The sequence below is a fragment of the Coenobita brevimanus genome, chromosome 102, assembly GCF_032717465.1.
Source record: "Coenobita brevimanus isolate Jiangsu-jjx chromosome 102, ASM3271746v2, whole genome shotgun sequence".
NCBI classification, from domain to species: domain Eukaryota; kingdom Metazoa; phylum Arthropoda; class Malacostraca; order Decapoda; family Coenobitidae; genus Coenobita; species Coenobita brevimanus.
Window position 1 is genome coordinate 36424026 of NC_137055.1, and position 12422 is coordinate 36436447.

Here is a 12422-nt window from a genome sequence, read left to right on the forward strand (position 1 = left end):
ATGAGAATACTGTATTAACAAAACATAAATGGAAACAGTAAGAAGGAGGTGCTATTGATCTTGAGTATTACGTTTCAGTAGCATTTATCTTGAATATCACACCTCAGTCTTTTCACATATTGTCTTTTTAACACCTCCATAAATTGCACATTATGCACTTATTAATACAAACTGCAGAAATAAACTAGTAAGCAGTAGGTGCTATTTCTTTTGAATGTTACACTTCACATCATCATGTATGCTACTGTACTTGTTTATTGAAAACCTGCGTAACATTGCATAAATATCATACATGAGAATAAGTAGATGGTGAGAAATAAAATTATAGGAATGAGGTACTGGAGAGCTTTGTTAACCGACAGGAATGTATCTACGACACATTGTACAGGAAGTGTGTACACACAAAACCCCACCATATAGAGTATACTGTTTTTATTTCATTCGTGCTGTTTCTAAAGGATTATATTTAGCTTAGGATAGATTTCTTTGAACTTTGAACCTTCACCAACCCTTTCAGTACCAGGGGCTCTCCTTGCTGAGTAATATGGAAACAGGAAAAGTAAAAGAACAAAGAAAATGGCATTTGATTGAAGTGGTAGATTCCTGTAGTTAGTAGCTACAAAATGATGAGATTTTGTTAACAGTGGATGATTATCATTGGCTTAGGAGGAACAATGAATTGGTTAATGATGGCTGTATCTAATTCCTCTTGTCTGAAATTTCTTTCCTAAGGTAAATTGAATTGTCTAGAGATAGCACAAATGAAATGTAAATGTCATCATACTGGAGAAATGACATGCAACAACTTTATCTGTAACATTCAGAGGTTAAGTGATGCACATTCTTCTAACTCATGGTTCAGAGGTTGCAAGCATATATATATATATATATATATATATATATATATATATATATATATATTTACATAAATACATACATACATATACATTTATATACACCCACCGCAAATTGACTTAGGACCTACACACAGAATTGCTATGGGAGAGTTGTCTGTCTTTGCTTTGTGTTTCCACCTTGACCAAGTGAATTTTTTGGGCAAGAAGTAACTGGCAATTCCTCTGGTGTTCACAGGAGGAGGTGAAACACTCAGCATGTCAGTGCTTGCCCAGAAGCGAGAGTGGGAGTACTGTATATGTTCCCGTCGCTCCGAGCTTCCACCTCCCTCTTTTTTCGTATGCATTACTGTTTGCCGTGTTATTTTCCTAGAGTCGAGTTGTCATGTCTGGAAAGGACTGCTGAAGGGATGAGAGGGTCCTTTTCATTGCATGGAGGCAGGATAATGTCCATATCAACACGATTTGTGAATGTACTTGATGCATAAAGTTGACCGTCACGAAGATTCTTGCTGCAGCATGCAGCCTTCCACCCGATGTTGTACCAGAGCATAAGCATGGCAGTGGAAAGAAGAGGACAGCTTCCAGAGGTACAGATACGCTTCTGAAGAGGGAAGTAATCAAGAATCCTCGACTGACAGCAGCAGAATTGAAGAGAATGCATCCCCAACTGTTACAAGACATCTCAGTTCGAACTATCCAACACCGCATGCAGAAGGAGCTGGGTTTGCCAAGCCGCACTGCAGCCAAGAAACCACTTCTCACTGACCACTTGAAGAAGCAGCGCATTTAGTTTGCCAAGAAGTATGCACACTGGACATCGGATGAGTGGAGAAAAGTTTTGTTTTCCGATGAAAGCACATTTCAAGTGTTCCAGGTGCGTTCTGCCAAGGTTCATCGCCCTGCCTCCCATAGTCAATATGACCCTGCTTACATGGTGCCGACTGTTAAGCACCCACAATCAGTAATGGTATGGGAGTGTTTCTTAGGTGAAATGGAAAGGGGAGACCTCTATTTTCTTCCTGAGAACTTGATGAATGGTGGCCAGTATATTCAAGTTCTGAAAGATCATTTGTTAAACTTTTTTGCTATACATGGGTGCAGCTTTTTCATGCACTATTCAACTGCGAGTCACAAGTCAAGAAAGGTAACAAAATGGCTTCAGAATAATTGGATTGAGGTCCTCGACTGGCCTGGCAACAGTCGGGATCTAAATCCGATTGAAAACTGCTGTGCAAAGATGAAGAAAATCATGGCAGAGAAGAAGACACCCAATCTGTACAACCTCAAGACTGAACTGACAAATATTTGTTGCAAAGAAATGTCCTTAGATTACTTTAGAGATCTAAGTGATTCCATGCCAAAACACATCCAACTGGTCCTGAAAAACAAGGGAAACATGATTTCATATTAATGAATGGCATTTCATGAACAAACATTGTGATATACTATGATTTCTGTGTTTTTTAATAACTTGTGGGGGGAGGTCCTAAGTCAATTTGCAGTAGCTGTATATATAGATAGATAGAATTATATATATAGATAGATAGATAGATGTATATATATAGAGATAGATATATATATATATATATATATATATATATATATATGTATATGTATATAGTCAATCCTCGTAAATCGCGGCAATTTGGGTCTGGACCACTGCCGTGATTTATGAATAATAACTCTTATGTGAAAAATTAATTTGGTTCTGGACTTTGGCCAACTCGCCCCCACAGCACCCTACTTACACCTATCTAGGCACCATCAAACACAATCATAGAAATTTAGGAATATTCAGTGCATGTAGTAATGGATCACCTTAATCCTAGGATGAAATTGTTTAAGTGAATGGAGTGGGGTGGTGTTGGGAAGAACTTAGAACCTCTCAGCACTTGTTCTTCCCAAACGTTGACTGTACGACAACTGCGGCAGCTTCTTGACGCCATACTGCTTAGAGCGCTTCACTGGGGGGTCGGGAGGGGCCATGGCAGGTAGGAGGCAGGGGGAAGTTGCACAAAAAAAGCAGGTAACTCTCGTACTCCATGGCGATGGTCTGTAGTGTGCGGACTGGCGGGACAAGAACAACAGCAACATGGCGTCATTAGTATGCACTTATGCCACCAGGGACACGCAGTGATTGGTTGTTGGGTCGCGATTTTCAGTTTGAATGCCTCGGTTTATGGTTCTCCTCGGAAGGCCCACTTGGGTGCCTAGATCCGCGATTTTCAGTTTGAATGCCGCGGTTTATGGTTCTCCTCGGAAAAGGCCCACTTGGGTGCCTAGATCCGCGATTTTCGTGACTTAACAGTGATTTAAGGTTGCCGGCAGTCTGACGGCCACCTAGCCATGATTTATGAATCCGTGATTTATGAACGTGCGATTTACGAGGATTGAGTGTATATATATATATATATATATATATATACCTGTATATATATATACTCGTATATATATAGATGCATAGATAGGTAGATAGATGTGTATATATATATATATATATATATATATATACAGTATATATATATATATATATATATATATATATATATATACAGTATATATATATATATATATATATAGATATATATACAGTTTACTAATAGACAGATATTGCCAGATTCGTATATTACCTTCGACGCTACTGAATATTCCCATCTCCAAAAGTATTGAAATTCTCGGTGTTTCACTTAACAATGCTCTCAGCTGGACCTCTCATGTCAGATCACTTGCTGAAACTGTCTCAAAGAAACTTGGATTGTTGTACAGTTCGTAACTTTCTTACTGATGAGCAGTTAGCTATAATTTATAAGAGTCATGTGCGCTTCAGCATGGATATTGCTCACCCTTGTGGAGTGGATGTGGAGAGGTTGCACTAAGACAACTAGACCAGATTCAGAACAAAGCTGTTAGAATTATTAATAACCCTGGTATTATAAATAAACTACCTCCCCTACAAGTAAGAAAGAATTTTGTCTCCCGTGCATTATTTTTACAGATATATAGTGTATATATATATATATATATATATATATATATATATATTGAGAAAGAAGGTGCTTCCCAGTGTGGTGTTACAGTGAATGGAAAGAGACTTGTATTGGTGAGAGAGTTCATGTACCTAGGTACAGTGATAGAAAAGAGGAAAATGTGCAAAAGAAGTGGAAAGTAGAGTGAAAGAAGGAAGGAAAGTAGCTAGGGCTATGAAGACCTTGATAAACAGAGACTTGAGTGTTGCAGCTGCATGAGGCTTACATGAAGGAGTGTTAGTGCCTACTTTAACATAATTATAGATGCGAGACTATGGTGTAGCATGAAAATGAGAAGTCAAGAGTAAGAGCAGTGGAGATGGGACTGCTGAGGAATGTGTGTGGATACAGAGAGGATAGAATATGAAATAATGTGATTTGTAAAAGATATGTGAGGAGGTCTGTGTACACCGGAATCGAGGAGTGTACTGAGATGGTATGGTCATATGGAGAGGGTGGATAATAATAGAGTGGTGAAAAGGGTAAATCTGAGCAAATTTGAAGGAGGAAGGAGGCAAGGTAGGTCAAGGAGAAGGTGGAAGGATATGGTGGATGAGTGTGTGAGGAAGAGATGTATGGAAGTTGGTGAGGCTAGGGGACTGATAAGAGATCGAGCTGGCTGGATGAATGTTGTGAGAAGAAGTGCATGATCAGGGATTTGGCACCCCTTTTTAACATGACAACATCTATATGTTTATGTGAAGCTACAGAATGAGGTGAATGTGTTTGGCTTATAAGATAGAGCCAGGATTCCGGGGGCTTGAATGATGAGTGAATGGAAGCATGGCCCATTGGACTGGGCAAATTGAGGCTGTCTGGATTCTGCTACTCCTCACCCTGCCCCAGGGTGGGGAAAGGAGGTCCAGATGATGATGATGATGATGATGATATTCACATAAAGAGAGAGAGAATTTCTGACAAGAGTAACCTTATTGTGAATCATGAACAAGTTTAATGTGAAATATAAGAAATTAAATCTTTAGTAACTTAGACCACTTTAATCCCTAGGGTGACATCCTTGTTAAATTTTGCTGTTACTAAATTATTATATTCAGCTTAGGAATGGTCTGTATTTTTGAAGGGTTTTATTAATGTTATATCTAACCCATCCAGTTGAAAATGTCTCTCCCAGGCTAAATAATGCAGTATCATCGGATTAAGGCAAGAATGTAATGAAAATGGTGTTCTTGTTATCAGTGGGTTAAATAGACTTTCCCTGTCTGTTTTTATCCTGACCATAAGTTGTCTTGTTACAGGTGCTTTGTGGGGCAATGGGCATTCCTAGTACAGTATCTGCTGATACTTGAAGAGAGCAGTGTGAAAGTTCCTTGGCTTTGCTTCTCATTGTGTAACAGTACCCGAGGGAGGTTTTAAAGGATATAGTTATATCGCATGACAGTTTGTATGCAGTATTTATTTATGAATTTGTTCTTTACCCAGTCATGTGGCAGTTCATATTGATTACATTCTTCTTTCATACATTACTGTCAGTAAATTACTACAGTTTTCATGAACATTTATCAATTTTTCTCCAGCATACCTGTTTACAAGCCCAGTTATAAGACTTTTCATCACGAGTTTCTGAACAGATTTGTATAGAAAACACAAATAAATGTCAGTGAAAGCTGAAGTAATTAGTTTTCTTTATATATCCAACATTCCAGCTCTTGGCATAGAATATTTAGGGTGTGTTATGTAATATATGAATACCACATATTTTTCCAGTGGCAATGCCAAGGTAATTTCTATAAATTGGTCCTCACTTTGCACGTAATGGAAATGCACAAATTTGATTATAATCGTACAAAATTACCAGACTGCAGGTATTCTTTGTACTGGATGAATGAAATTATATACCTTGTAACATGTAAATTTATTAAGATAAAAAGCAACCTTGTAGTCAACTCATACTGCACTTAATATCTTTGTGTGCTTATCTATAGTAAGTGTGAATAGTGTAAAATAGATGTCCATCCACTGTATTTTTGTAATAGGCTTGAATGAAGCTGGAAATCACCCTCCTTTGCAGTGGTAGAGAGATGTGGCAGCCCCATCACCCAGCTCTTGTATTACACATTCTGTGCCTCTCAACTGTGTGGGAAATGAAGGGGGATGATTGTACCTGAAGTTCTTGTAACCTCTGAATCTTGTCCTTAGTGGGATCAAGAGTCTTTGCTGTAGGTCTTTCTACTTATGTGAACATTGGAAAGTACAGTAGGCTAGGATGACATTGGTGAAGTATTTATACTTTAATGAGAAATGTTCATACCAAGTATGGATGTGATTATGGTGTTTTAAGATGATTTGAGTGTGATTCCACCCTGTCCGGTTTCCTTGATGAGGCAATTCCGTCCATCCATCCATCATCCAATCCTACGCTGCCCCAAGAGGAGCGTAGGAGCCCAGGGCTAGGCAGTTGGTCCTGACATTTAAGATGAGAGTGACCAACCTCACTCATCTCTGAGTGGCATCACGTGAGCACTAAACCCCAACCACCCCTTAGATATAAACCTTCACCGGCTCAATCCGATTGGAGCACAATAATTACCCACTAAACCACCAGGTGCCAAATTTTGGTTATATGGTTACCACCCAGCGTAGTAAATGGTTTCCTGATGTACAGGAAACCATTTGGCTTGTCACTCAGTGTAAAGTCACCCACAGGCAGAAGGAAGAAGAAAGAATGAAGGAAAGAAAGACTGAAGAGGGAGTGTAAAGTCACCCTTAGGCAGAAAGACGAGGAAAGACTGAAGTAAAGGAAGACAGAAGAATTTGTAAGGAAAGAAGGATGAAGGAGAGGAAAGGGCAGACACCTGAGAGCAGCACTACATTGAGTGAGTGGATGGTGAGCGCCCCCACCTACCAGCAATGAGGCAATTCACAGTGCATATTTTAAACCTCCTTGCATTGTTTTTAATCGATGGATTGTGAGCCACAGCTCAGGCTGGGAAGCGTCAGCTCAGGCTGTGCTAACCTTCCAGTGGCTGTGCATCACTACTAACTACTCCACCCCTGTGCAAACTTACACATGGCGCTACGCAAAGACGGAGAGAGAGAGATTTTTTTTTTTTCCCCACTAAATGATACCCTGGATGTTTATCTCCTAGTTTATAATAAATAAAAATTTATTTTTTTATTTTTTTCCTTTTTTGCACACCACAGGGTGGGATTAAAATAGGTAATTGCGCAATCTAAAGGTTAATATGCCGTATATCCAGTGCAAGATGAGGTCTAGCATTTTCATATCTAGGCAACTTACTTTTTCAAAGATGATTTTGGATTTCCTTTTGGCCGTGCACTATACAAGGTATTTCTATACATAGAAGCCACATTACTCTTAATATTTGATTGACAAGATAATTTGGTGTTTGCATGAAAAACATCACAATGCATAGAGACTAGACTTAAGTTTCTGTGCTTTCATCCGTTGTACCAAATTATGGTTTTGAGATTATTATTATGTGTTAGGCATCTGCATCATTCAGTGGCATGATTTTGTAGATTATTGTTTGTATTTCTAGTAGTCTCTGCAGAATTCCCCTATACAGTACTCTGATAAGAAGTGCTGTGAAGACCAATGTAAGAATGTCAATGAAAGAGATTTGATATTTTTAACATAGGTTATTAATGTGTAACTCCAGTAACTATTTTTGCAACATTCTAAATCTGATGTACATATATACATCAAAATTATCTCTATCTTTTAATCTTTTTCATTCCTTTTAGGTGGTACTTAATTTTACTTTCATGACCTTTCTTGGGTCATAGAGAGACTGCGACGTGAAAGGCATTCGGGAAAATCTGCTGTGATTCTGCTGCCTGAGGTAAGAGTAGCATTCTCCGTTGGACTAACTAAGAGCACTTTCACCCCTAGCCCTGATACATTGTACTACTGTACTAATATCCAGGAATGAAAATGAATGGTATTACATCTCTGGTAGTAATCTGTATGTTTGATCGCTGTCTGTATTTCTTGAGTTGGGTTTTGGCATAATGAAAACGAATTTTTTTGTTGCAGCCCAAAATCTGTACTGTATATCTATTATAATCGGTATTCAGGAAAAAAGCAATGAGTTGCTCGTAAAGTAGGTCATTATTCAGTATTATCTCTACTACTTTGTTGTTTTGCTTTCAAAATTTCTTTAATCTCCTCAGTAAAAGGACTTTTTTTGTTATATTTGTGCTATCTTCATGTGATTTTATTCAGTTTGTGAAGATTATGTAGTACTGGAAGGGTTAAGTAAGGGTTAAAAAATATAACCCCTGCTGTTTGAACTCTCCATCAAGTTGAAAAATACTTGGAGGTAGCAGAAACTAACACATACATCCTTAAAGCAAGTGGGTTAAGCTTGAAAGAAACATTATGAGAACAGTGTCTGATTATTTCAGGCCAGTAGTCGTAGTCTGGAGATTGTGATGGGAGGGCGACATTTTCGCCGGTAATTGGTTGTAGTTTGACTAAGCACTAGTGTTAAGTAATACTAAATGGACATTACACTAGAGTAGCTCCAAAGTGTTTTTAACTCATGTGAAATTACATAGGTGTAGCCCAGAAGAGATTGCAGTCACGAAAATGTTTTTATTTGTGTCCAGGAATCAGTTCAGAAAAGGAAAATTTTATTATAGGTGTTCAGAAAAGAGGATTTTGGGGTTAATTTGACATGGTATACAACTCATAATGAAATCTACGTTGGTTATGTAGTTTCCGATTTGTTTTCTCAGTTCATTGTTTGTGTTTTGATGTATATGTTATATACATAAAATGTGAGACTAATGATAACAAGAACTGAGGCACATTAATAACAGCAGGTATCATTGATATATATAGTAATATATATATATATATATATTTATATATATATATATATATATATACAGTATAGTACCCTCGCATCCAACACGGTAATATTGTTATGTATGGGTCCCGTGTTGGACCAAAAACGTGTTGGACAAACAACAGAGCTTATGGGAAAAAATGAATTATGTCAGCAACCCTAGGAAAAGTCACCCTAAATACCTACCATATACCTATACATATATTGGTACTACTGTAATTATAAATTTATGATACTGTACTATGAATGATAACTAACCTTTTAGGATAATGGTGGGCTTGCTGGGAATGGAAGGTGATATCCGAGACTAGGTAGTCCTACTGGGTCCCTGGAGGATGGCTGCTGGCGTCACTAGCGGGTAATGGCTGCTGCTCCTTCTCAACCTCCCTCATAAATCCTTTGAAATTCCTCTCCCCTTTCTCCTGCCTCTCGATTAATTCTAGCTTGGTGGCCTGAGGGAGGTGCCGCCGCTTCTTGGGGTTCTCAGAAGGCTTCCTAGGCATCGTGAGCAGGGTAAAATGCAGTAGCAAGGGCAGAAAATGCAGCAAGAAAAAAGCACCGTCCAATGCGAATTATGCAACTGAGTGGCGCTGTGGCGGGAGAAATTTAAACAAAACATCACATGAGAGCAGAAGCATTTTTCATTGGGCAACATCACGTTTTCGTCACAATAGCGGGCGGGGGAGGCTACTTGATCGGAAGTTTTGATTGGCTGTCAGCGTCACGGGAACGTCCAGTATGACCGTGTTGGAGCAGGGGTGATCGTGCTAGAGGCGAACTCTGCAGATTTCGCCCACTTCTCAGAGCTCCGTCAGTGTTATGCTTACGCACCCGTTTTACAGTACTTAAATCATATTAAATTGTACTAATTTTTTGCTCTCCGTGCTGGACGTGAATCGTGCTGGACAAACGCGTGTTGGACGCGAGGGTACTGTATATATATATATATATATATATATATATATATATACATGAGCCTCTGTGGTACAGTGGTAGAGTGTGCGTTTCATACACGGGTGAACCAGGATTCGCGCCCTGCCAGGGTAATAAACTTTGGAAGTGTTCACCTGGCCACGTACTGCATTGGTGGACAAAAGGGGTGCTGTTATTGAACCAGTGTTGCTTACTACTGTACAGTATAAGGTATGCTTGCACCCAGTCAGCTTGCACGGACCGATTACACTTGGTTCACAGACTACACACGCATCCAAAGCCACTACAACACTACACTCACAATTACAAGCGCTTCTCACCCAACATACTGTACAATCTCTACCAGACAGCCTAAGCCACTTGGTAGAGATACATTGGCTGTATTGTCCCGACTTCTGTCGGGATAGGCCAGTCCTGCAGTAGATACTCAAAGGGATGATGATGATGAATATATATATATATATATACACAGTATATATCTATCTATCTATCTATTGCCAGACGCCTCAATCCCGTTTGGGGTGGCCACAAACAAATCGCCTCCAAGTCGCCCTGTCCCCCGCCATTTCACTGCCCTGCTCCCAACTCACACCCCCCTCTCTCATATACCTCTCCACCCCATCCCTCCATCTCATCCTCGGTCTCCCCCTCCCTCTTCCACCCTCCACCTTACTCATATACACTCTCTTCGTCAGTCTTTCACAGTATATATATATATATATATATATATATATATATATATATATATATATATATACAGTCCTCGACAAAAGTATTGCACGCCCTGCGCCCCTCCTACAAAACAAACCTTTCAACTATGGAAAAAACATGTAAATAATGTATTATAATTACCTTTAATGCTTGGTAGGGTTTCCTTTGCGGTTCTTCACGGACCTGAGACATCGTGGAAGTGAAAGGGCAAGGTTCCTCAGGTGCTGGGGTGATATACTTGCCCAGGACTCACGAATGGCTGCATCCAGCTTTGGCAGAGAGCTCATGTCCTTCCCTTGGAGATTCTTCTTTACTAGGTACCAGAGGATTTCTGTCTGGTTGATGTCTGGGCTATTGCCTGGCCAGTCTTTCATGAAGGAGACCTCGCAGTCATGAGGCCAGTTGGTGACAGATTTGGCTTTATGAGCAGGTGCACCGTCCTGCTGAAACACTCGTGCACCTGTGAGCTCGAAGGACTCAGGTAAATGATCACAAAGCAGCTCCAGGTAAACATCCTGATTAACTCTGCAGTTCCTAGGAAGCACAGCAAGCTTCCCCAAACCCTTACCAGAGAAATAACCCCATACCATTAGTGAATCAGGGTGTGTAACTGTGCTCTCCACGTAACGGGGGTCAAGCGGGTCACTACCTCTGCGCTGGTACACTTGCTCCCCTCGATTACATGTAACGGTAAATGTTGCCTCATCAGACCACAACACTGACAACCATTGGTCCTCACCCCAGGTAAGGTACTTGTTAGCAAAGGCAAGCCTATGAAGTTGTCGGTTACGTGTAAGAAGAGGCTTTCTCACAGGCCTGTGGCTTGTGTTCATAGACTCTTCGAGAAACCGTGCGCACTGAAACCTCGCCAAACACTTCCGGGTTGCTCACCTTAATTCTCCTTGCAGTCACACAAGGATTAGACTCCACTGCATGTTTTAGCACATTAACAGACCTCAGGGAAGTTTTCCTGGGCCTACCAGACCGTAGTTTCTTTGTAGGAACGTCACCACTATTTTCCACTCGGTAACGGGCACACCACCTCCGCACTGTTGACCGAGTCACACCAACCAAATCACTAATTTTCTTCGTGGGGTGGCCCGCCCCCTTTAGAGTAATGATCTGTGATATTATTTCACTTGACAATTCACGGGTAGGGGCCATATTACAGTAGCGAAAGCCAAAACACTGTGGGTCACTAGGTAAAAAATGGCGTAACAAGAGAGTGAGGAGCAGCTGGGTTCCCCTCTCTCATGCAGCCCGCAGGCAACAGAGGTGCCAGCCAACCAGCGCGCAGTAAGGCCTCAGGCTGCCGTGACGTCATGTTAGCGCCCAAAACTTCTGGCTAAATTTTTTCTCCAAAAAAAGGGTGATTCTTTTTTCGCCAAAAGTATTACATGCCTTGACATAGGCATGCACGCGCAATACTTTTGTCGAGCATTGTATATATATATATATATATATATATATATATATATATATATATATATATACAGTATATATATATATACTCGTGCCAACGGCCATACCACGTTGAGTACACCGCTTCCTGTCCGATCAGCGAAGTTAAGCAACGTTGGGTCTGGTTAGTACTTGGATGGGTGACCGCCTGGGAACACCCAGATGCTGTTGGCATCCCTACGTGTCAAGTGGGGTTGGTGGAGGATTAGTGCCCCTCCCTGTAAAACAATTAACTCTAAGCCCTTGGCCACCCCGTGTGGGATACATGGCGTCTGGCAATGAATGAATGAATGTATATATATATGTCTATTGACAGATTTCATAATCCCATAAGGGGTGGCCATTTGACTTTTAGTTATTTGTTTTACGAGGAGGGGCACTAAACCACCACCAACCCATTTGTTGACACGTAGGGAGCACGTATGGTTTGGTTATATGGTTACCACCCAGCGTTGTAAATGGTTTCCTGGCTTACAGGAAACCATTTGGCTTGTCACTCAATGTAACGCCACCTGTAAAGGAAGGAAAAGCAATAAGAAGTGACAGGGAAGATGGGAGAAATAGGAAGAGAGGAGGGCAGGCACAGAAAAAGAATGATA

At 40.4% G+C, this 12422-nt stretch overlaps 1 non-coding gene across 1 annotated transcript; it reads left to right on the top strand.

Annotated features, from left to right (window-relative positions):
• The first annotated feature begins 11877 nt into the window (after positions 1-11877).
• On the top strand, positions 11878-11997 carry LOC145415494 (5S ribosomal RNA). Its single transcript, XR_013900094.1, has one exon. It is a non-coding gene; the product is annotated as a 5S ribosomal RNA (ribosomal RNA).
• Positions 11998-12422: the final 425 nt, after the last annotated feature.